Consider the following 22,893-nt stretch of genomic DNA (forward strand, 5'->3'; position numbering starts at 1 on the left):
TGGAAAAATTGTCATATGATAATCTTACTCTCTCAAATTCATTTTTGTTTAGAAGACACACTTCTGAATTCTTTTGAAATTGTTCAACATTTTGTAATCTACAAAACTTTGGTAGCTTTGATAGTGCATCTCCTTGATTTGAAATAAATCCCTATAGCATAACTCTCATCATTACTTCAACAAGCTGAACTCATTGCACAACTACTAGTAACTAAGTGTTATTACACACATCATGCATAGGCATTATTAATAGCAATCACGGGGTCTTTACTTACAACAACAATTTCATCATTCATTTTTTTGTTTCATTATTCCTATAGAATTAGTATAAGCATTAGGCATAGAGTCATTTCTTATCTACACACCACAACTTCCACAACCCTATCTTGTGGAGCTCTTGTTGCAACCAATTTTTTCCTTTTATTTCTTTCATTTCACTAATAATCATTAACATTATATGTGAGAGATTTAAGATGACTTTTGTGATCATCCATATCATACATCCTTTGCTTTTAATTTTATCTTTTCTTCCAGGCATTTCCAAACAATTTATAGAATTATTACTTTGAATTTGCAGCATTACATTCTTCTAACCCTGCAAACTATCATCACTCATCCTAACATTTTCCATCAAAATAGATTTAGGATATCACCGCTTCCTACTTCTTCAACCTTACGCTTGGACTCCCTACATGCAATCCTAGGGAAAAGAATAGTAGGGGTAGAAAAGAACTGGGCTAGCATAGTTGAATTTGCCCCCCATACCCTAAACTATTGAACTCAATTTGTAACTCACCACTCCCTCTGTATTCACGCATTGAAAACTATGAAATAAGATTTACATTGAAATTTGCAAGAGAATCTCTAGAGAGCAACCTCTAATTTTCAAAACAAGCTATTCAAAGGTATGCTTATTTTGATTCTTTCTAAATTTTTTTTCCAAAATATTCTTACGAGGGTTGATTGATCCTCATAAATTAGATATTTAAAATAGTTATTCCTCAAACTCTAACATTAAACTCCATTGCAATGCATTATAATCTATTAGCCCAATGTGATCTTAGATCGATCGATGCGTATCCTCATTTTATTCTTTTCTTTTTGTACATAGATACACTTATCTAAAAGATGTAATACAAGGTTAGGGAGTTGGATCATTTGAAGAATTCTTTCCCCCTTTAAATTGACAAATTACTCTTATGAATCATTTGAAGAGGACACTGAATTGCTTATGATAATCTAAGGTTTGAAATCAAGTCATCCAGATTATGTTTTTTGACTAAATCCTAGACTACATATTGTTATTAAATTGTCATAATGTCATGCATCTAGGTTTGAACCTTAGTGATTTTGATGATTAATCTGTCAAATTATAATTTACCATTAAACTAAACCATAGCTACAATCCATGGCGGTGACTAAATTTTTTTAAAAATCTCTTTAGCCTTTGTAAAATTAAATCTATATTACCTTAACTAGTATTCACTCTTAGTCAATTGTGGGTTAAATTGTTGTTGGGTTTTCCTTTCCCATCTCTTTTTTTTTGCAAGTCTGTGTTTTCTTTAATTTTAGAACATTTCCATCTAAATGACGCTGATGGCTTTAACTAGGAAGTCAAATATTTTAAAATTTAATTAGATCTACCTCTTAAAAATTTCTTAAACTGGGCTTATGGTTAAAAAATTAAATATATCCAACAGGCTAACACATGCTTGAACTATTACTAAGGTGATACATCCAACATTTAAACACAATGCAATGGACTTTAAATGACTATCAACACAACAAAATGTTAGCCATAGAGGATTTACCAAGCTTATCTCAATCAGCAACCCCAAGGATATGGAGTAGAAGAATTTGTAGCTACCATCACTTGGGAGTTGTAGTGGATGATGTCAACATGTAATCTAGAGTCTACACTTTATACCCTCTCTATCAATGTCTTGGCTTACCCAAACCTCCACCTCAATCCATAGGGTAATTCAAAAATACTAGTATTCTTCTTAAAATATACCATTACATAAACATTCAAGCACTACTACATTTGACTTATTTTTTGACCAAAATTTTCGACCATCAATTAAAAAGGTTTATGTTGGTCGGATTGGAGAAGGAAAAAATCCTCTTTTTAAAAATCTAAGCTCGCGTTGGTCAAAATTTCAACCAACATGGGCTTAACTTCAACATGAAAAAACATTTTTGATTTCATTGATGTTTGAGCACACAAAGGAGCTGGAGCTATGTAAGGGTTTTCTTCTGCATTGTTTTCTTTTGTGTAACACTTGAATCCTCAGTCAATGCTTGGGCCAATGATTTCTCTAAGAGTAAAAATGCTCTGTGGATTGAAATTTTCTTTCCCTCTCTCCTCATACTGATTTTGGGAGGTTCCTTTACTTGGATTGCATGGGTGTTGTTTGACAGTGACAACTTAAAGGAGTGGGGAAAAGCTAATTTGTATAATGAAGTTTTGGATGTCTCATACAATACTTGAGGGTTTTCATCTTCTATTGTGCATTCATTTTTTGTGTAAGTTCTTTATGAGCCATTATAATACATTTTTCTACTTGAATTTTAGGATTGGGAATTCTAGATTCATTAACTAAAATCATTTTTTAGTATTGTATGTGGTTCTTATCTACACCATTGCTCACAAATTTTGATAAGTGAGGAATTTTCACACCTCTAAACTATCTCTGAGGTCTTAGGATTCATAAATAGCCCATATGTGTAAGCATTTGACTATACCAAATCTACTTTACTATTTTGAGGCTAAGTATCATCTTTTGGCAATAACCTATCTCTACCTACAACAAAACTAGCTTTATAGGGATTCATATTAGGCCCACCTTTAATCATTTTTTCAAGGTTAAATTTTTACAACTCCTCACACCTTGTCCAAGAACTGGTTGCATTATCACTTGCAAATAGAAGCATTTGCAGTAAAGTAGAGGAGCCTTTCAGCCCAACTCCTTCCTTTTTTCTTTTGTTGTTCCTAGGTGTTTAAACTAGAGAATGCCTAGACACTTCCAAGATACTTTAGGAACTCTAGAGAATTCTAAGAGATGTCAAGAATCCTTCTATTTTGGGGATGGTTGCACATTCCTAGCTCTGTTTACATATGGCTTGAATCACCCTAACAAAAACCAAGCCCTCTTTAAGAATGATTAGATGCCATAATAAATTCACCATCACTATTTGGGGATAGATAGAAGTTCCTGAAATATAATGAGGGATGCTCTACCATGAGATATCTAAAGAAATATTTAATAAACTAGGGTCAACTCGGGTGCCTAAGAATCTTAGAATGGGAATGAAAAATGGGGGTGTGCCACAACAATAGCAAGATGATATATAGCTTGGATTTTTTCCTTAGATTTCAGAGACAAAAGTGGAGCATTTTATACCCAATTCATTTGGAAAGTTAAATGATGCACTAAGTGATTACACAAGTTCAGCCCATCCTTAATCATTTCCATAACAATGCCTTACCTCGACTTTCCAAGTGTTTGGCCACTCTAGATGTACCAAAAAAGGCTTAACTATTTGGGAGTTCAGGCCTCCATTATTATCTTAAGCCCTATGTTATAAAGAAAATTGATGATAACTTTGTATGGTGCATCAATTGACAAATATTCTATGCTATTAAAACTCAAATTTTTTTGGAATTCTTAGAGGCCTTTTATGTGCCTTTTCTTTTTGTTGGACTCTATTAGGGATAACATAAAAAAATTAGCCAAAATTTTGCACTAATTGACATAGTCTTTCATTATCTAATCTATAATTTGTTCACCCTCGAGTGAAAGTTCAATAATAAATCTTGATTTTTGTGTAACCTTATGATTCTGGACTATGGGAATATTGCCATTCACACTCCTATACTCCATTGCCAAGGAAAAGATAGAGAATCTTAACATTCACATTCAAGGTTTGCATTATTTTCCACATTTGTGCACTCTTCTATGCATAAACAACAATCAAAATCTAAATATTTTGTGATGTAGACTAAGGGAAATACAATGAGTAGCTAAGCAATATTGTAGGTTAGTTGTGCATGTCAAAAGTGCTCTCCGCATTAGAGTTCCAAACTTTCAAAATATTTCCAAAAAAAAACCAAATATCTAACTTGTGGCCACAAACTAGAATTTCATACCATTGAGTAATTTTTTGCATCTGATGCAATTTTACATGCACAAGAAAAAATTGGAATAGAGTCTTCCATCACTTTATGGGATACTTCACTAGCACCAATTATTATTGCTAGCAGACCTGAAAGAATTTATAAAATTCCTTCATCTCCCAAATTAGAAAATCTTGTGGAATAGCAATAGAGCTACTATGTAAAATATTTCTAGCTATAATTTACCTATAGTGTGTGCAACAAGAGCCACCTCAGAAGAAGACCCTTTTTTTATCGATTTCATAAACATATCGAGCAAAGTTTCATTTTTGCAAGAAAGCTAATGGTTTAGGCAAGTATCCAATTTATATAACAATTGTCCACAATTTTAAATGTGTAGTATTTTTAAGTCCATTGTAAATGATTACAATGTTTTTGAAAATCACTTATTTGTAATGTTGTAGTATTATAATTTTGAGTATTTGCTAAATTTAACATTTTTGGTCTATTTTGTCCAATTCTGATTGTTTTAGACCCTTGTATGTCATGGAAAATAATAATTTTGGCAATGTTCATAAGTATATCAATGGGCATAAAACATAGAAGTAGGAATATTATCCAAATAAAGACAAACATAAGAATTAAACATATGCCATATTTGACAAAGATGATATTCTTACTTGCTTTCTACAAATTCATATTGAAAATCATTCATGAAAGCATTGATAAAACCTTTTAGACCATTTTATCTAGTTGATATTAAAAGGAGAGAAAGCTATTTGTATTAGATATCCATATCACAAAACTACCATATTTTTCTCAGTGTATATAGTCCCTTTTGGATAGTTCTGCCTCATTTCGAGGCAACTATACACAAATGTTAATTTTTTTCTTGGATCAATTTTGTGACAATTTTTAGCATCAATGTGTTGGATCATCCTATGTGATTTATCAACATTAATCTCCCGTATCCTGATGATGGATCATGTAGTATGATCTAAAATGTTGATGCTAAAAATTGTCACACAATTTATCCTAGAAACAAATCAGCATTTAACATGGATTGTGAAGATCTGGGAGAATTACCTATATTTAAGTCATGTCAATTATTCATGATACATTCTTGGACATTTATTATAGTGGAATTTTCTTCTACATAAACAAGATAGGAAAACATGGCTTCATGCCAAGCAGATCTTCATGCTAAATCTTATAGTTTAAATCTCATTGTGATGATAAAATAGAAAATGTCAGTGTACTTCAACCATGAACTTTACATTGGTTGGCATGGAGAATAAATAGAAAGAAAGCACAAATTAGTAATATATGCATACTTTTGATTTGTATATTTAGAAAATAAGAAAAGAACATAGATTAAATATGAGGGGTTCCAAGCAAGCTGGTTAATACCAGTATCTTTCTAATTTATTCCTCTGATACAAAACTTTAGGAATACTCAAAAAATTGTTCCTTCCTGGTATCTAATTAAATATCTTCACATTAGTTTAGAAACCCTAGGTCTGGAACTGAATACATGCATGCTAAAGAAGTTACAAAAAGATCAGATAGAACTCAACATATCTTAGAAAATTAAAATATACATCAATTTGGTATATTTAAAATAGGATTGAAGCATTTCACAAACCTTTGTAACTGCTCCTCTAAAACCTCGCACTTGGCAATAGCATCTTTACATTGCATGCACTCCTCCTGAAGCTCTAGCTCCAAAGCATCCACTTTTTTAGACAACCCTTTCATCTTAGTTTATGTTGCCTTGAATTGAGATTTAATATCTAATTTATGTGAAATCATGGCTTCGAGTTCATTCGCTAATAACTACTTTGATTCCTTAGTAGATTCAAGCTGTATTTGCAAGTTTGCCAACAATTTTTCCAATTTAGTAAGTTGACTTTCTGTGTGTTCAAGTTTCTCTTTAGTTGCAGCTAGGACTACCTTTTAGATTAGCATTATCACTCTTCAAATGCATAAGTTGTTCCTCCAACTCTGTAACTTGATGCTAGGTATGATCAAGCTTCTCTTTTGTTACAATGAAGACTCCTTCCAGATTAACATCCTCACTCTTGAGACATATGATCTCCTCTTTTAACTCAATAATATGATACTTTGTGTGTCCAAGATCCTCTTTGGTTGTAGCCAAGACTGTTTCTAGATTTGCATTCTCACTCTTGAAACACATAAGCTCCTCTTCTAACTCTCCAATTCTACTTACCTGGGCCTTCAACTCAGATTCCAAAGATGTTTTTTCTACTTGAATGTTGTTAAGCTTCCTAATTATGTATAAATTGCCACCAGCTAGTTGAAAGCATAGGCTATTAGCTTTTTCTTCTCCTAAAAGATCCTGAGCACTTTCTTGTCTTTTGAAATTATCTATACTAATTGAATTATGAAGAAAACTAGACTACATTAGGTTGGGCAATTGGTTGCCAAAATCTGTGGCTTCATTTTGGAAGATTTCACTGAAACCAAGAGCAAACATTTTCCTAAATTGAGATAACAAAGATATCAGTTCAACAATTAACTCTATAATGTTTTCTTTGCACTACAAAAAGTAATCCACTAACTGAGAAAACTCCTGAATTCTAAAAACTAGTTTATTAGTATCTGATGATTTAAATTTTTGAGTCTTTTTAGGGTCTTGGGCTATAGATTGTAAGAAATTAATGACGTTGACAATAGCAGTTGCAAACTCTACATCAATAGAACTAATTCTAATCCCAGTATCAGACTAAGAAGTGAAGTTAGCTTTCATAGAAGACCAAATATGTGTCTGAGAATCTCTAGTACTTTCAGCATCTATTGCCATGGCATATTTGACCTCATCTAGTATTTTTTGTAGGTTTTCACCCTCAACATCAACAGAAAGGATCATATCATTCTTTTCTTTGAGATTAACTAGGGCAAATTCATTCCAAGTGTTTATAGCTTGTAGAACAATTAGATTTTCTTGTAAATGGTTAAATTTTTTTAACAAATCAGAGCATTCCTAATTGACAATTTGAAGCTTTTATTCTTTTTGTGCAAGAGCTTCTTCTAAGAAATCTCTATCTTCTTGGTTAGATGAAATATCAAAACTTCCTAAAACATTCTTCTCAATTATTTCATCTAAATTTCCTACTTCTACTTGATCTGATCCAGTTGAATCCATGGAAGCCAATCTCTCCATTTCAGGGAAATCATCCATCAAATCTACCTTGGACACATCACTGAGCTTCTTAGCTTTGCCAATGACCTTTTCTATTTTGATATGATCTAGCTCTGTAATCAGTGCTAAAGCCCATGACTCTGCACTAGGGTTACCATCATTCCTATCCTCAGAAATGGAAGACAAGCTTGGTGGATTGCTTGAACTTTCATTTCTTGATCCTTCCAAATGCAACTCAAGTGTAGGTTTTCCTTGCTTTTGCCTCAAAGATTCCAACTGTTGTTTAATAGTGGAGAGTTTGGTAGCTATTCTAGCATACATGACTCTAGAAGCCTTAAGCTCACTATTTTGGTTTGAGAGAGCATCTTTTAACATCTTGTTCTCTTCTTCTATTGCCGACACTTTTCCTGTATGGTATTCAGTTGCTTTTTGAGAATGTTCTTTGTGTCTATCATTTAATGTCTCTATTGAAGAACATGGTGAATCAACACCCTTACTAAGTGACTTCCTCAATTTGATATCCCCATACTCCCTTCTAGCAGTATCTACTTCAAGTTTCATTTGAGCCAGTGTAGTAGGCCCTGGTAATAATTTTTTAAGCAGACCTCTTAGCCTCTGACACTTACCCTCTAACTTGGTAACTTTCTTAACTATTTCTATTTGCTGCTTGCTAGCAGCCTAGGAAAATTTCTTACTAATATCCCTTTCATCAATTATTATACCTAGTTCTTTGTTATGTGCATGAAGTTTATATTTGAGGCCAACATTCTCACTTTCTAACATCTCAAGTTTAGTTTGAAGAACTTTAGCCTCATACTCAATTTAGTTTCTAGCTTCTTGTAAATCAGATAATGTTTTTGAATTTTCTTGAAGAGATGTGGATGCTACATTACTTCTTGCTTCTACCTCATTTAGCAACTACTCCAGTTCTACTATTCTAGAATCAAGCTCACATTTTGATTTGTCCCATTCTCTAGTCTTTTTCACCATAGGCTCATGAAGCTTCTATTCTTGTTCCTCTCTTGAACTCCTAAGCTCCCATGAAATTACCTGATTGAGTGTCTATATTTTTTTAAATCAAATCATATTTGAGGGTTCATGATGAAGAAACTCTAAAATTAGTGCTCAATATTTTTATTCTATCACAACTTTTTGTTTATCATGTTTAACAAGAGAAAATCCAAACATTATTGCATTAGGAGAGAAAGTATTTAATTTTGTAAAAGTTTTTTTACATTGTATTTATTAATCAGAGAAAATATGGGAATTTTCTATGTATAGATTCATTAGTACTAATTCAGAGGATTTTGCAACTAAAGTCTGCCCCAAGCAATTATCAAGTGCCATAGTCAAGCTTTGAGACTGTCAAGAGAGGTAAAGGGAAAAATAAACAAAAATCTTCTAGTTGTGGGAAGGATTAGTCTAGTGTGGTGGATTGTTATGGAAAGGATAACCTCAAAGTGTTGAAGGAAAATTCATTCGGACCAAAGTTAAGGCATGAGCATTTGTCTTCTGTAAGATCTTTCCCAAGTAAGAAAACTTGTTGATTGTGTCTTTGTCTCCACCACAAGAAAATTCGAACTCCAAAACCCATTAAACATAAGAGGCCCAAAATTACGTTGAATGAGAAAGACCACACCTAAAAATATGAACCCAGAACAAAATAATGAGACAATGGCTGCATTGTGGGCTCACTTCCAAAGAAAACATGATAAATTTTATTGTCCTTGCAAAAAGTGTAAGGGCTTAAAGAATCAAATAATTCTAATCACAATAGCCCAGAGTCATTGTAGGCAATATGGTCATGTTGAAGGGGGCCACAATTTTTGTCCATTGCTTAATGTGGATTTCCTTCTGGAGGAACATGGAGGTGTGAATATCCAAGGTAAGGATAACACTCCCATGGAAGAAGATGATAATGTGCCAAAAGGCATGATTGAAGAAGATGGTATTGGGGTAGGTGATGAAGAGGCTCATAATGATGGTACTAGTGAATCTAATAATAATGATGAAGATGGTCTTGATATACCTTTACTTGAGAAGGCACACAAGCCCTTATACGAAGGCTCCCAAACAACTCTACTATCGGCTATAGTGTTGTTGATGAACTTCAAGGTTATGAATAGTATATCCAATGTAGCAATGTCACGTATGTTAAGGTATGTCATTTTTGTCATCTTCAATATTAGCATACAATTATTTTTCATTATATTAACAATGCATATTTGTTGTTGTAGGTTGATTAGTGAGTTTTTGATACCACCATCAAACATATTGCCTCATTCATACCAAAAATTATCTAACATTATGGATCAGATTGGAATGAAGTATCAGACAATACATGCATGTCCCAATGATCACATTCTATATCATAAACAACATGAATTTGCAACAGATTGCCCTGATTGTCATGTTAGTAGATATCGGTCAGATCAAATAACAAGAAAAGTGCCTCACAAGGTTCTTCGGTACATTCCCATTATTCCATGTCTTGAACGGTTATTCAGGTGTGCTAGCTTGGCACAATTTATGGATTACCATATACGCAATAGAAGTCATGATGACATTATGTGAATGCCTGGTGATGGTTTTGCATTTAAAGAGATAGAAGAAACGTGGTCACACTTTAAAGAAGAACCTCATAATCTAAAACTTTCATTGGCAGCAGATGGTGTCAATCCATATGGAGATATGAGATCTGTTTACTTAGTATGGCCTATTTTTGTTATTAAGAATGGGTAAAAGCATAGATCTATGTCACCGTTTATGATATCAAAAACCTGTTTTGGTCAAATCTCATTTCACTATCAAAACTCAATTTTTTCAAAAACTAAAAATACCCTTTTGTAGATCTCATGTTCAATATCATCATTATGTAAATTTTTGTGTGTTTTGATTAGTTATAATATATTATAATTTTAAAATATTATAAGTCAATATTTCAACATTTTAGAAGATTCTCCCTCAAAAAAGGGAAAAATAGTAAATCTTATCAAAAAAATTTTAAAATTATATTTATCTCTAGAGGAGAGAGTCCTCTTCATGAATATGTAATTATTTTTCAAGAAGGTGTAGACTTGATAAGGAAGTTTTGATGGGAGGAAAAAACTATTGGATTCTGATAAGGTCGAGCTTGATTACTTATAACAAAGAAAATATATATAAGAAATAATTATTTCTTTTTTTTTGTACTACATATATAGGTCATCGATAAGATATTTTCAAATCAAAATAAAAAAAGATGATTTTCATATACTTTTTTAATGGGAACTGTTGGCGTTTGAAAATGTTACCCATTTCCAATTACCTTGATGAGAACAAAATGCATCTAGGGGCAGCTAACTCCCATTATCAACACATCCATTCAGACACCAGGCTAACTATAAGGCTATACTCCTTCTGCACTTCAGGCTCTGCAAAACCTAGGTAGGTGAACCTCTAGATTCCTTATATGGTACCAGTTGTCAAAGCATACACTGAATCTAATACAAAGCAGATAGAAACCCTTATTTCTCCTAATAAATTATGAAATAATGTATATCTGCAGTAGCTAAATTCAAAACAATGAAATTCATAAGCTGAGTGAGGGAATTTTGTTTATAGCTCTTCAACATGAAAGGGAAATTCATTTGATTAAAGATGTTGATTCAACAAAACCTCAAAAATGCAACAGTATAACCAGTGATCCTATAATTGATCAATGCCTAATCCATTGGGCAATTCCATGAATTCAAAACATACATCTGTGACATCAGGACGTATCTCATATACCCAGACATCAGATCTATCCAACCACCTTGTGATTCAAACATCAGTGTTCATTCAGGTCTCATTCTCACAAAATATCCTTCTCAAACAACCAGTAACCTTGTTTAAACATATCGAGCATTTACTTGGCCCTTTGGTCCAATAGCAAAATAAATCAAACATAGAACCTGAAAGGGATGCAAATGGGTCTCAAATATTTGTTTCAAAACCACATACGACTTACAAATTGTTGAGACAAGAGACAAGAACCAGAACAAAACTAGTGAAATTGTTGCTCATATGTATTCATTTCCTTGAAACTATACATTCAAATGCGTAAAATTAAAACATGAAACAACCTAATATATCAAAACTATCTATATTATCTCTACAATGCTGTTCACATGAGAGTTCTGCTGAAGAAAATGGTGTCATAGTCATGGAAACATGTCAAAATACTAGAACCAATGGTCTCACAGTGCAAAAACTAGAATCCCTAATGGTATCACAGCAATGAACTTCTTCTTCCTAGAAACTGGAACCCTTCAAATGACAGAAAGAAAGCAAGATATAGGAGGGAGATGAATTCCCAAATCTATTATACAACTGACAGCTGTCCACTTGAAATTCACTCCTGAGAAGATCAAAAACATCTTTCTTTCCTCTCTTCTTGACTGGCAAATCAAATCCTTTCAGCTTGGCCCTCAAAGGCATAAAAATCTCAAAATGTAATGATGAAAAGAGATAACTGACTCTGATGTTAAAATGAATTCACTGGGTAAAAGTAAGAAATCAATTACAAAGGGCCTTTCAGATTGCAATATGATCCTTTCTAGCTTATTTTTACCACACTCAGGGTTCAAAAGGCCTTTAAATCTACCTCATAACCAAAATTGAAAATTAGTGACGAGTTCTGCTTATTCTACTGTCAATACCTCAGATTTCATAAAAATGACCTATAGCATGTACCAGTGGTAGTCTGTGCAAAAATGAACTTCATATTCAGAAAATTCAGAGTTTCTCGGTTCCAACGGTATATTGGAGTGCATAATTTGGTTAAAAATTGCCCTAGATATGGCCGTTTGAAAATCAAGCCTCTGTTCATGGCTTCCATGGCATTTTGTAAAATTTTGACTTTTTAAAAAGAAAAAGTTTGAACTATACTAAAGTTTCAAATTTTATTTAAAAGAGATGAACGTGAGTTTAGGAAAAATTAAAATTTAAAATTTCCCAAATTCCTCTCATTTTCTACTCGGGTCAAACTAGGTTTGACCGAGCTTCACATGTGTCATCTTCTGATTGGTTGAAGACTATACAGCTGGGTGCCACATCACCAATCCATTTCAACCCGCCACATCAATGTCGCTATCTCGCCATGTTAACTCTCGTGCATCTTTCGCTTGGCAAGATAGCAAGAACCGTCAGATCTGCCACGTGGCGCAATCTGGTGCGCTCCTACCATTTGCCCGCCACATCACTACCCAATCACTCTATCACTGCCACTTGTCAACATCTAATTCACTAAAAACACTGCTATTGAACCCACGTAACACTTTGAAACTCGCCAGTTTTTTAAGTTTTTCTGGCGACCTCGCTACTTCGCTAGCCGGAGTTGCCAAGATTTTTCGGCTAGCGAGGTAGCGACTAGCCAGATTCGTGGGTTTTCCGATTGTGCTGATGTCATCAATTTTTAATTGTGCACCCGTTCAAAATTGTACTCTGTTCAAATATGGCTGACATCATCCTCCTTTGGGTTGGATTGGGGGGTCCCGCGCACACAAGCCTTGCCTTTAAAAGGCTCATGCTTCAATTCACAATACATTCTGAGTGCAATTGTATTTAAAGATGAAAATACTCCCCATACACACAATGTGTGATAAATGCTTTTAGAAACCCTTTTCATTGTCTGCTCTTTGCATGGGTTGTAGAGCTGTTCTCTGGAGGGTGTGATTCTTTCTTATGATGGCATCCTCCCTTCATTGGTTTTCGGAGTTTTTTGCCTCTGAAGTAATTTTATCTACAATCGATTCCTTAGTCATTGCTTTGGAATCGGCTTCTTCTAAAGCCAACCCCTGCTACTTATATGCTATGGCTTTTATGTGCATCTAGCATGATCTTCAATGCTAACTACTCTCCTTTTCACTTTACATCTGCTTCAGCTATTATTGATCTTTGATCTGCAATTTTACCTCTTTGATAGCGTGTTCTCCATTGGTGTGATCTGCTATATCTTTCCTAGACCTATGTGTTGGATGCCTCCTTTTAATGCCGTGTGGGTGCCTTTTAAACTATTGATTGGGATTTCTTACTCACATTGCGTGAGTTGCTTCTGTTTAGCATTGGTTCTTTCATTTATTTGTGAGGGAGATCATTTTATTCCGCTGGCAGTGGCTTCCTTTTTCTCCACCACGCGAGCATCACTTGCTAATGCCATGGTTTTTAATTCGCTATCTCTGTGGCTTCTTCCCTTTCAATGCGTGAGGTATCCTTCTTGGTCTGCATCTTTTCAAATGCAACGTTGACCTCCTTTTACCATGCATTCTTTGGACGTCTTCTTTACTTGGGCGGCTTTGACTATTCTATTTTAAACTGCTAAGAATCTTCTTGCAAATTCATGGCTTCTTTTCTACAGTAGGTGTGGCCTTTAATTGATTGCCCTTTTGTCTTTACTGTGGCTTGATGCTTCTTCCCTGCAGGTTGATTTGTGGTGAGTTGTTTTGAAAAAGAAACGTCTCTGCCTGTGGTTTGTTTGAAAACTCTTCTTCATAGGTGGAATTCTTTGTTTGAAAATCAAGACTTGCATTTGTGTTTGACCTTGATCTTCAATGCGTAACAACTTTAAATTTGGTCTTCAATCAAATGCATATCTCAATTTTATGGAAGCTTTACCCACAGGGCATTTGGTGAAGATTCTCTTTCTCTTGTTCTTGTTCAATGGGGTGGGAAACTTTGCAACTCTCCTTGCCCTATGGTTGGCTATCTTCATTCTTTTAATAAAAATCAAATTGCAGAGGTCAGACTTTGACTCTCAGGAACAACAGTGATCTTGGCCTATTGAGTGTCTTTCACTCAAGGAAATTAGACTCTTGGGTCTAAAACAATGGAGTCTTAAAAATAAAATCATTTATAGTTTAAACTAGCATATTCTAAAGATATTCTATGTTGCCTTCTTAGTCAACTCCCTCTTCCTCACATACACGGCTTTTCAATTTGAGGAAAATATCAATTTGGCACATGAACTTCGAACCTCCTTCCATTATCAATTTCAATAGGTGTTGTCCCTTTATCAATGAACTTAAATGGATCTATTAAATTACCGAAGCAATCTCTATCTTTATCTTGATCACCATTTCCCATAAAGCCCGATCATTTTGACAAGATTAGTCGGACCCTTAAGTGGGTCCGGCTAAAAAAAAATTTTCACTTCCGAACAACTAAAAATTCCAAACTAATCCACTGACCTTTTAATATCCACTATAATTTATTTCAATCATCAATTGATCATTAAAATCTCATCTTATCATTTTATGCAAGTGGTCAAACTGGTGCCAGCAGGTCCGTTGACTACCTTTGAGAATTGATTCGGACAACTGACCAGGCTCTGGAAACTAGCACACTGAATCTTTGTTCCGCATAGTCTCAACTTGTTGAATCTCATCTCATGATGATGTTAGGGTCAAAAGATATTCATTGTCAAATTTGCCTGCTCAGAATTACCTACAAATAAACAAGTCATAAAATAATAAACTGGGCTCGGAATTGACCTTGAAAACTGGGCAAATTAGCACATGGGAAGACAAAAAATGGGAGATTAAAACTCTATCATGAGGTGAGTATGACTATGCAATTTTGGCTTGTGACAAATAACTGGGTGCAAATGGCGGATGTTCAAAATAGGCTACTCAGAAATTTGCAACTAAGAACAATGATTGAAGATGATTTTAGCGAATAGAATTGGCCTGGAAAAGTGTACAAACGGATTCGTCATGACCTGCAAACTGGCACACTTGGAGTATTTTCAGAGGACAACACAATGGTATAATCCATTTGATCTCACCAATCACGAATTAGGAGTTATAATTCCATGAACAGGGGTACTGACAAATCTGTAAATGCTGACACCCATTAAAAGTTACAAATTGCGTTTGGAATCGCGCTAAAAAACATATCAAACAGATTCGTCAAGACTTAAGATTTGAAAAATAGGAAGTCTCTGACATCTAAAACACAATGTAAAATTAAATTCAGTATTTTGGTCAACTGGTCAAAAGTTATTACTCGTCAAACAGGGCTTCCCAGAAATGTGTGCAAAGTGCATCAGCATAAAAATACTAAACTGCCAACTTTGAGGGATTCAAAACTTAGTTAAGTGGACTTGAAACAACTTGAAATCTGAAACATAGGTTCTTGGGTATGGATATTAGACACTCCCAAATGATAAAGTCTTGACACACTTCTGGGTGTGAAATATTTAGATGCAAATATAGCCTCCTGTCGTTGTTTGACACTTGGGGTAAAAAAATGCAAATTTGAAAATGCTTGAAACAGGACTTCGTCAAATGACTCAGGAACTCAATTTAACTTCACAAAATGCTTGGGCATGCTAAATGAAAGATGCTAGAAGCATTAAACACCATTTATGCATTAACTCAATGGCAAAGTACATAGGCTTCACAAAGCATTTATAGGCCTGAATTTTTCAATAGTGCTCAAAATTGACCATGCAATTTTGAGCGCCAACAGGAACTACACCCTATGTTTTTTATAGTTAAAAAAGGGACTTCAAAATAAAATAAAATGAATAAATTATTACTCAAAAAAATAATAAAAATTATAGCCATAAAATTCATCCAATTCTACACATTTCATTAGTTTACATCATCTTCAAATTCTAAACAGAAATACCATTTTTTTTGTCTTTAATGCTGAACTATCGCATTCTGATATCATGTTTCTTTATAAAAGGTGACACAAGTTTGTGCTTTTACCCCAATAACATTCCTCCTTGGATGTCCATAAAGAGGGAGCACATAATGTTGTCAATGATTGTGCCAGATATTTTTTTATTTTATATTTATCTAAATTAATTTATAAATAGTGCATGAAAATGGTTATAATAATTATGTAATATTTATGTTCATTCAATTGCTAGGTAAATACCAGGTTAAAGATATGAACGTGTATATTGAGCCACTAACTGACGAGTTGTTGAAGTTATGGAATGACATTACTATGTATGACATCTCTAGACCGATAGGACATCGACAATTTCAATTCCATGCAATGCTTGTATGGACAATACATGATACCCCTGGGCTAACTCATTTTTGCAGTATGTTATATTGTTAAGATCACATATTTTTGGTCTATTATAGTGCTTACACATTACTATCAAATTCTTAAGTTGCACATGATCCAATTATACATGATCTTTTAGGTCTTCAGACAAAGGAAAAATTTGCATGTCTAGTTTTTGGTCCGAAGATGAAATGTTGTCATTCGAGAAGTTTAGGAAAGTAGGTGTTTGATGATTTTAGACACTTTCTCCACAATAATCATAGGTATCGAATTGCTAAAAACATCTTTTCAATGGGAAAGAAGAGACATTATCAAGGCCACAAAGAATGACACCTCATTTATGAAAGTTGGAATACGATCAACTAAACTGTCGAGGTAATGTCTAATTTGTTGTCTAAAGTTTACAATTTGTATTTTGATATTGTCTTATATTTACTAATGCTGTAATTGATGCTTATGAAGGTCATCAAGGCATCAATGACCAACTTCCTAGAGGAATGAAAAGTTATCCTACTCAATTTAGTAGGTTACCATACTACAAGGATCTCCCAATCACGCATTTGTTTGATGCTATGCATATTGGAAAGAATGTAATAGAGACACTATGGAAAATATTGGATGGAAGGCATGATAGAGAAAAAATTGCTAAAATTTGTACTGACATTCATGAATCCAATCATGCACTAAAATTTTTCATTGAATCAAATAGGAATGGAGACTGCATAAATATGACTGCCCTTCCTTGGTTATTAACGGAGCAACAAAGTGATGCATTCAAAAAAGTCATAAAAAAAAACAAAATTTCCAACAGGATTTGCTGTAGATATAAGCACTCTTCTATCAAAGAAAGGTGATTTTGGGCCTGGGTTGAAAACGCATGATTGGCATACCTTCCTCAAGGTAAGTCATGTTTTCTATTTATAGTATATTTGTAAGATTGAATGTAGTAGCAATTGCATTATTTAATAATATATTGAAATGATCATTTTTTAATGATTGCAGTTTTTCCTACCTCTATCCCTTCCACAATAGTTCAACAATAGTATTAAAAAAGTTATATATGATCTTGGAAAATACACGAGGTTAGAAGAGTGTTTTTTCTTAGATTTGTAGCTTTTTATCTTAAATCTATTGTATATTTTTATTTGAAATCTCCTTTATGTGTTTTTGCATGTTGAATCTCTTTTAGGTGGTTATCATCTAAAGAATTTTGATAAAAATAGATATAAAATATTGGAAGAGAAAAATTCCATAGCTTATGTGTGAAATGCAAAAGTGTTTACCTCCAACGTTTTTCAATGCTCAAGAACACTACCTCATACATCAAGTTGAGGAGATTGAATTGTGTGGACCTATACAAGCTAGATCAATGTGGATGGCTAAGAGGTAGTTAAAATTTATGAAGGGCTTGGTTTGACAAAGAGCACATCTTAAGGGTTCTATGATAGAGGGATATATGATATACCAAACCATGGTGTATATCAGTGAATATCTTCCAAAGTTTGCAACAGGTATCCATGTAGATCACATTTGGGATCTCAACTGTAATGAAAAATTCAAAGGGGAGTACCTGATGGGGAAAGGTAGATTGAGGAGGGTGAGAGGTAATTATAAGTTTTTTTTTTGTAATTTAACAACTCTTATCCATCATCAATATATATAAGTTGTTTCTAATTGGTGTAATTGTCTTCTTTATAGCTGGTTGTGAGTGGGATGCACTACACTTGTATATTGAAAACAATCTTGATTGGATGACAGTATGGATTGAACAGTCTCAAAAAAATGGTTGCTCATTAACATGGGATGGTGTTGCATCATTGGTTAAAGAAGCTCATCATTTTGGAGATCCCAGTGTTATGCCAATGGTACTTGATCTAATATATGGCTTAAGAGATACAAAGGTATGCATAAGAATACTAATCATGAGACATAAGTTTAATATCAACTCACAAATCAATGAGAAGATTCTTGACATGTTTGAATAATTGTAGGTCAAACACCACAAAGCTATGTACTACCATGGTTATAAATTCTGCACAAAAAAGTTAGATGAAATGAAAAAAATGTGTGATTTCGGGATAAGTGCTCTCTTCACAGTCACCAATATTTCATCTAGAATTGACATACATCCTCAACAATATGAAAATCAATACTGTGGCATTTTGGATGATATACTTGAGTGTAACTTTAATTCATTCAAAATAGTTTTATTTGTCATCAAATGGTTTAGATTATGACTGAATCAAAATGATCCTGATAGGACTATTATTGAACATGATAGTGGATTTACTATGATTAATACAAGGTCATTTGAGCCAGTTGGAGATGAGCCCTATGTTCTTCCAAGTCAATGTGAGCAAGTGTTTTACTTTGGTGTTCCACACAAACTAGGTTGGTCATTTTTTGTTAGACATGACCCAAGAGGAAGGCCGATAAAGTATAATGTGATCAAAGAAGAAGAAATTGAAGAAGCACAAGAGGAAGTAAATGATTATCAGGAACGACAGTTACCCATGATGAAGAAGAAGAATATGGTGATGATTTTGGTCATGCTAATGATAATGGTGATAATGATGATGATGATGCTGATGATGATCATGATCATTGTGATGAAGATGGTGATGATCATGGCGATGATGATCATGATGATGATAGTCATCAAGAGGATGATGATGGTGATGAAGATGGTGGTGGTGACAATGATGATCAAAGTGACAAGTACGATGATGGTGATGATGATGATGATGATGACATGGATGAAGATCATGATGATCAATTAAATGTCTAGGTAGGATCAATTTCAACTATGATGGGGGTCTTGTATGACCAAATATTTCTTTCCAAACCATATGTGCACATTTAAACATTAAGTAGAACATGTCAATTTTTTTTTTAGATATAAACATTAGTTACGCTAAATTTTTAACTTAAGACAAATGATTTACATATACAATCTACTTTATTATTAATATTTTTTTTGGTAAGTCTATTACTTTAATTTCACTACTGATTTCTAAGACTTACTAATTTTTTTCACAGGTTGATATGGATGCACCATCTCAGACACCTTCAATAGAGGTAAACATTAATTATTATAAATTTTAATGTTAATAAAGAAAAAAAAATTCATATTATTATGTTCTTTTATTTATGGATTTGGAGTTATTTTGATGAAAGTATATGAATATTTGATGTCACAAATGATAGGAAAAAGCTGCAATGATCGTTGATCAAATGCAATCCAAAATACGAGCATCATATCTACATGACATTGGCCTTAGTACTGATCCTGTATTCATCACCCAAAAAATTATGCAAAGATAAACTGATGAACTTGTTAACATTATCATCAAGGGTGACAGAAGTGAGGAGAAAGAGGTACTGAGAATAGAATTAGACTGTAGAATCCAATCTTTGAAGGTAAGTAGTAATTCAACTAAAGAAGTAATTGAAGTTCAATAGATATTAGTATTTTATAGTATCTTATGGATCATGATCTCTAATTTTATGTGTTTTTGTATAGACATATGTGCCAGTTGCGACATCACATGGTGAACATGGTCAGCGTTGTTGTGCAGTACCTTCGTGTAAGTAACACTTTGTCTGTTTTGATCAACATTATAACACTTACCTTTTTTTTTGTGGACATTTCTTGCTAGTATGCCATTTGATCTTTATCCATTAAAAATGTCTTTGCTAACAATATTCTATTCTTCAGCTCATGATGAAGTGTGAACTCCTCCTTCAGTTGGTGATCCACTATTGTCTACTGCATTGTCGACAATAAGGACCATGCAAACATCATCGTCTATGCCCACTAGAACTGGTAAAATCTTGTTTTGCTATATTTTGTAATGTGCTATATTTTGTAATGTCTTTCTACAAGTTGATGAGAAATGAAGTAGCATATCAATGCTTAAATGATGTCTACATAAGCTTGCATACACACAAACACATGCATACACACACCATGCATACATACATACATACATACATACATATACCCACACATAGAGAGACATGGACATAGGCAGGGAGGTAGACCAGTAGAGAGAAGTACTAAAATTGCTATTTAATTGTTATGATGTTTCAGTTGATAGACCAATAGAGAGCATACTACTAAATTTGATCCATTTCTTAGAGCAGTTCCTATGATTAGTACTGGTTCGTATGAAGGGATATTGTTGCTAAATAAGAAAACTATGTTTCCATTAAAAGAATGAAAGCGTCTAGGTGCTTTAAAATTGATATTATTTAAAGTGTAAATTTAGTTTACTTTTACATTACTCATTTTGGACTGATAAATCCTTTATGTTTTTGTAGGTAATAATGCTTTCTTTAAACATCTTTTTCATATGACATTGAGACTATTTGGACCCACCATACGTAAAAGGTACATAGTTTCATATCATTGCTACATAATTTTTCTTTTCTTCTATTTATTGTAATATATTAAAGTTATTGATCTAACAATCTATTTGTTTTTAAAAAGGTGGAATTTACAAAATGTGGAATTAAAAAATCAACTAATTGCATCTATTGAGGAGAAATTTGGGAAAAACATTTTTGACACTGGCCTACTTCTAAAAAGAGCAGCAAAGCATATAAAGACTATGAGGGATCAATATAGAAGGGCTCTTAAGGATAACCCAAAGTATGACCATCCTCCTATGATTCCATCGATGGAGTGGAATGAAATAATAGAAGATGCAAATGAGAAAAGGCTATGTGAAGATAGAGATAATGAAGCAGCACATGGCAAAAAGAGGTATGTCATTATAGTATTAAGTACATTGTAATCTTGCACTAATTATTGATATTTGTAAATATATAATCTAAGATGTTTGAAATTGTTCATAGATTGCAAGACACATCCGTGGCTACAAAAGCGAGAGTAGAAAAGGTTGGCCAACACAAACTTGGCTCTGGTGGCTATATGAATCTACAATCTCGACTTGTAAGTAGAGCAATGAATTTTTTATTTTTTTTAATATAATGTTGCAAATAGTTTTGTTTAATGAAATCATACATGGAAAATTGACGTTATCAAGAAAAAAACATAGGGCACATATTTCAATGTGGAGGTCACAGATGAAGATAGAAAAATTGCCTTGAAGGAAGGCTATAAAGTTGTGGTTGCATGCCTACGTGAAGAATCTGTAAGCCTTACCCAAGAATCTAGTGCACTAAATGATATCTCATAGGTAAATTGGTTAGATGAAAAATTAAATGAAATTAAATAGTTGAGAAAATTCTTTTTTGGTATTAGTTTTAAACATAAATTGACTACATAACAATGTGCATAACATTTTACTGCAGCCTTCATATCCTACCACAAAACTTGCTCGTGACAAAGGCCATGATGTGCATTATAGTGGTGGAGGTATTAATTTTATATTGAAAATTAATTATGCAATTATGAATACAATTTAACATCTTCAATTGGAATTTGACGTGTATCCTTTTTTTGAATATTTTAGAGCATGTTGAACATCATGCTAAAGGAGTGGACCATGTTCCAAGTGTTCAACATGTTGACATGGTGGCAGATCAAAATGTTAATATATATGATGTGGCTTTTTCAGGTAAGAAAAATGCATTTTATGTTGTACTCATACTTAATTACAAACTTGTAACAGTTAGAAAAAGAAAAAGAGTATGCCAATTTATCCCATTCACTTATTCTTGCAACAGAGCCCCCTTTAGTGCAGCAACTTCCTGCTCCTCCAAAGAGAAGGAGCCATCATAATTTGACATTACACGTGCCAAAAGAGAAGGAAAATGAAGTAGATATGGATGCTCCTATGTGAGCTTTTCTTAAGAGAGCTCAGAAAAACAAAAAAAAGAAATGATGTTTTAAAAATCTTCTTTGATAAACCTTGTTGGATAATGAAAGGACTTTGTTTTAAGTAATTATGTATGAATGATGTGTATTAATACAGATTTTTATTTTATGTTAATGAATATTATTATGTGTTAATGAAGTTTTGATTAATATTGTGTATTAATGAATTTTATATCATATTAATGAATGTTATGTGATTGTATTGATTGAATGTTATAGTTCATAAATGGATGAATGAATGAATGAAGTATGTAATTAGATGATAATAGGTACTTTATATTGATGTTAGGGAGAGGGGGGTGAGGCCAGATGAGCTTCCACCTTCACGTGGTTGGCCTTTTTAAGTAGAGAATATTATAGTATTATTGATACCAAGTGAAGCTCAAATTTGTTAAGTCTTCAAACACACATCCCAATTCTCTTTAACGAGACTAAAGTTTTTTTTCTTGTAATAGTCTCATTGCAGTCATCTTTTGGTTCCTTGAACATATAATTCTTGCTTAGTTTAAATCCCAATTATTAGATATTTGTCCACATTGGAGTTAGTTTGGCATAGAAACTTGCATATTTTATTTTATATATATATATATATATATATATATATATATATATATATATATATATATATATATATATATATATATATATATATATATATATATATATATATATATATATATATATATATATATATATATATATATATATATATTCCTACACATG

General features: G+C 33.2%; 1 pseudogene; it reads right to left on the bottom strand.

Annotated features, from left to right (window-relative positions):
- Positions 1–5,491: 5,491 nt before the first annotated feature.
- Positions 5,492–22,893, bottom strand: part of LOC149561659 (uncharacterized) — a 130,224-nt pseudogene continuing 112,822 nt past the window's right edge.

Source organism: Cupressus sempervirens, chromosome 4 (assembly GCF_028749045.1).
Source record: "Cupressus sempervirens isolate cs-2001-9-10 chromosome 4, ASM2874904v1, whole genome shotgun sequence".
NCBI classification, from domain to species: Eukaryota; Viridiplantae; Streptophyta; class Pinopsida; order Cupressales; family Cupressaceae; genus Cupressus; species Cupressus sempervirens.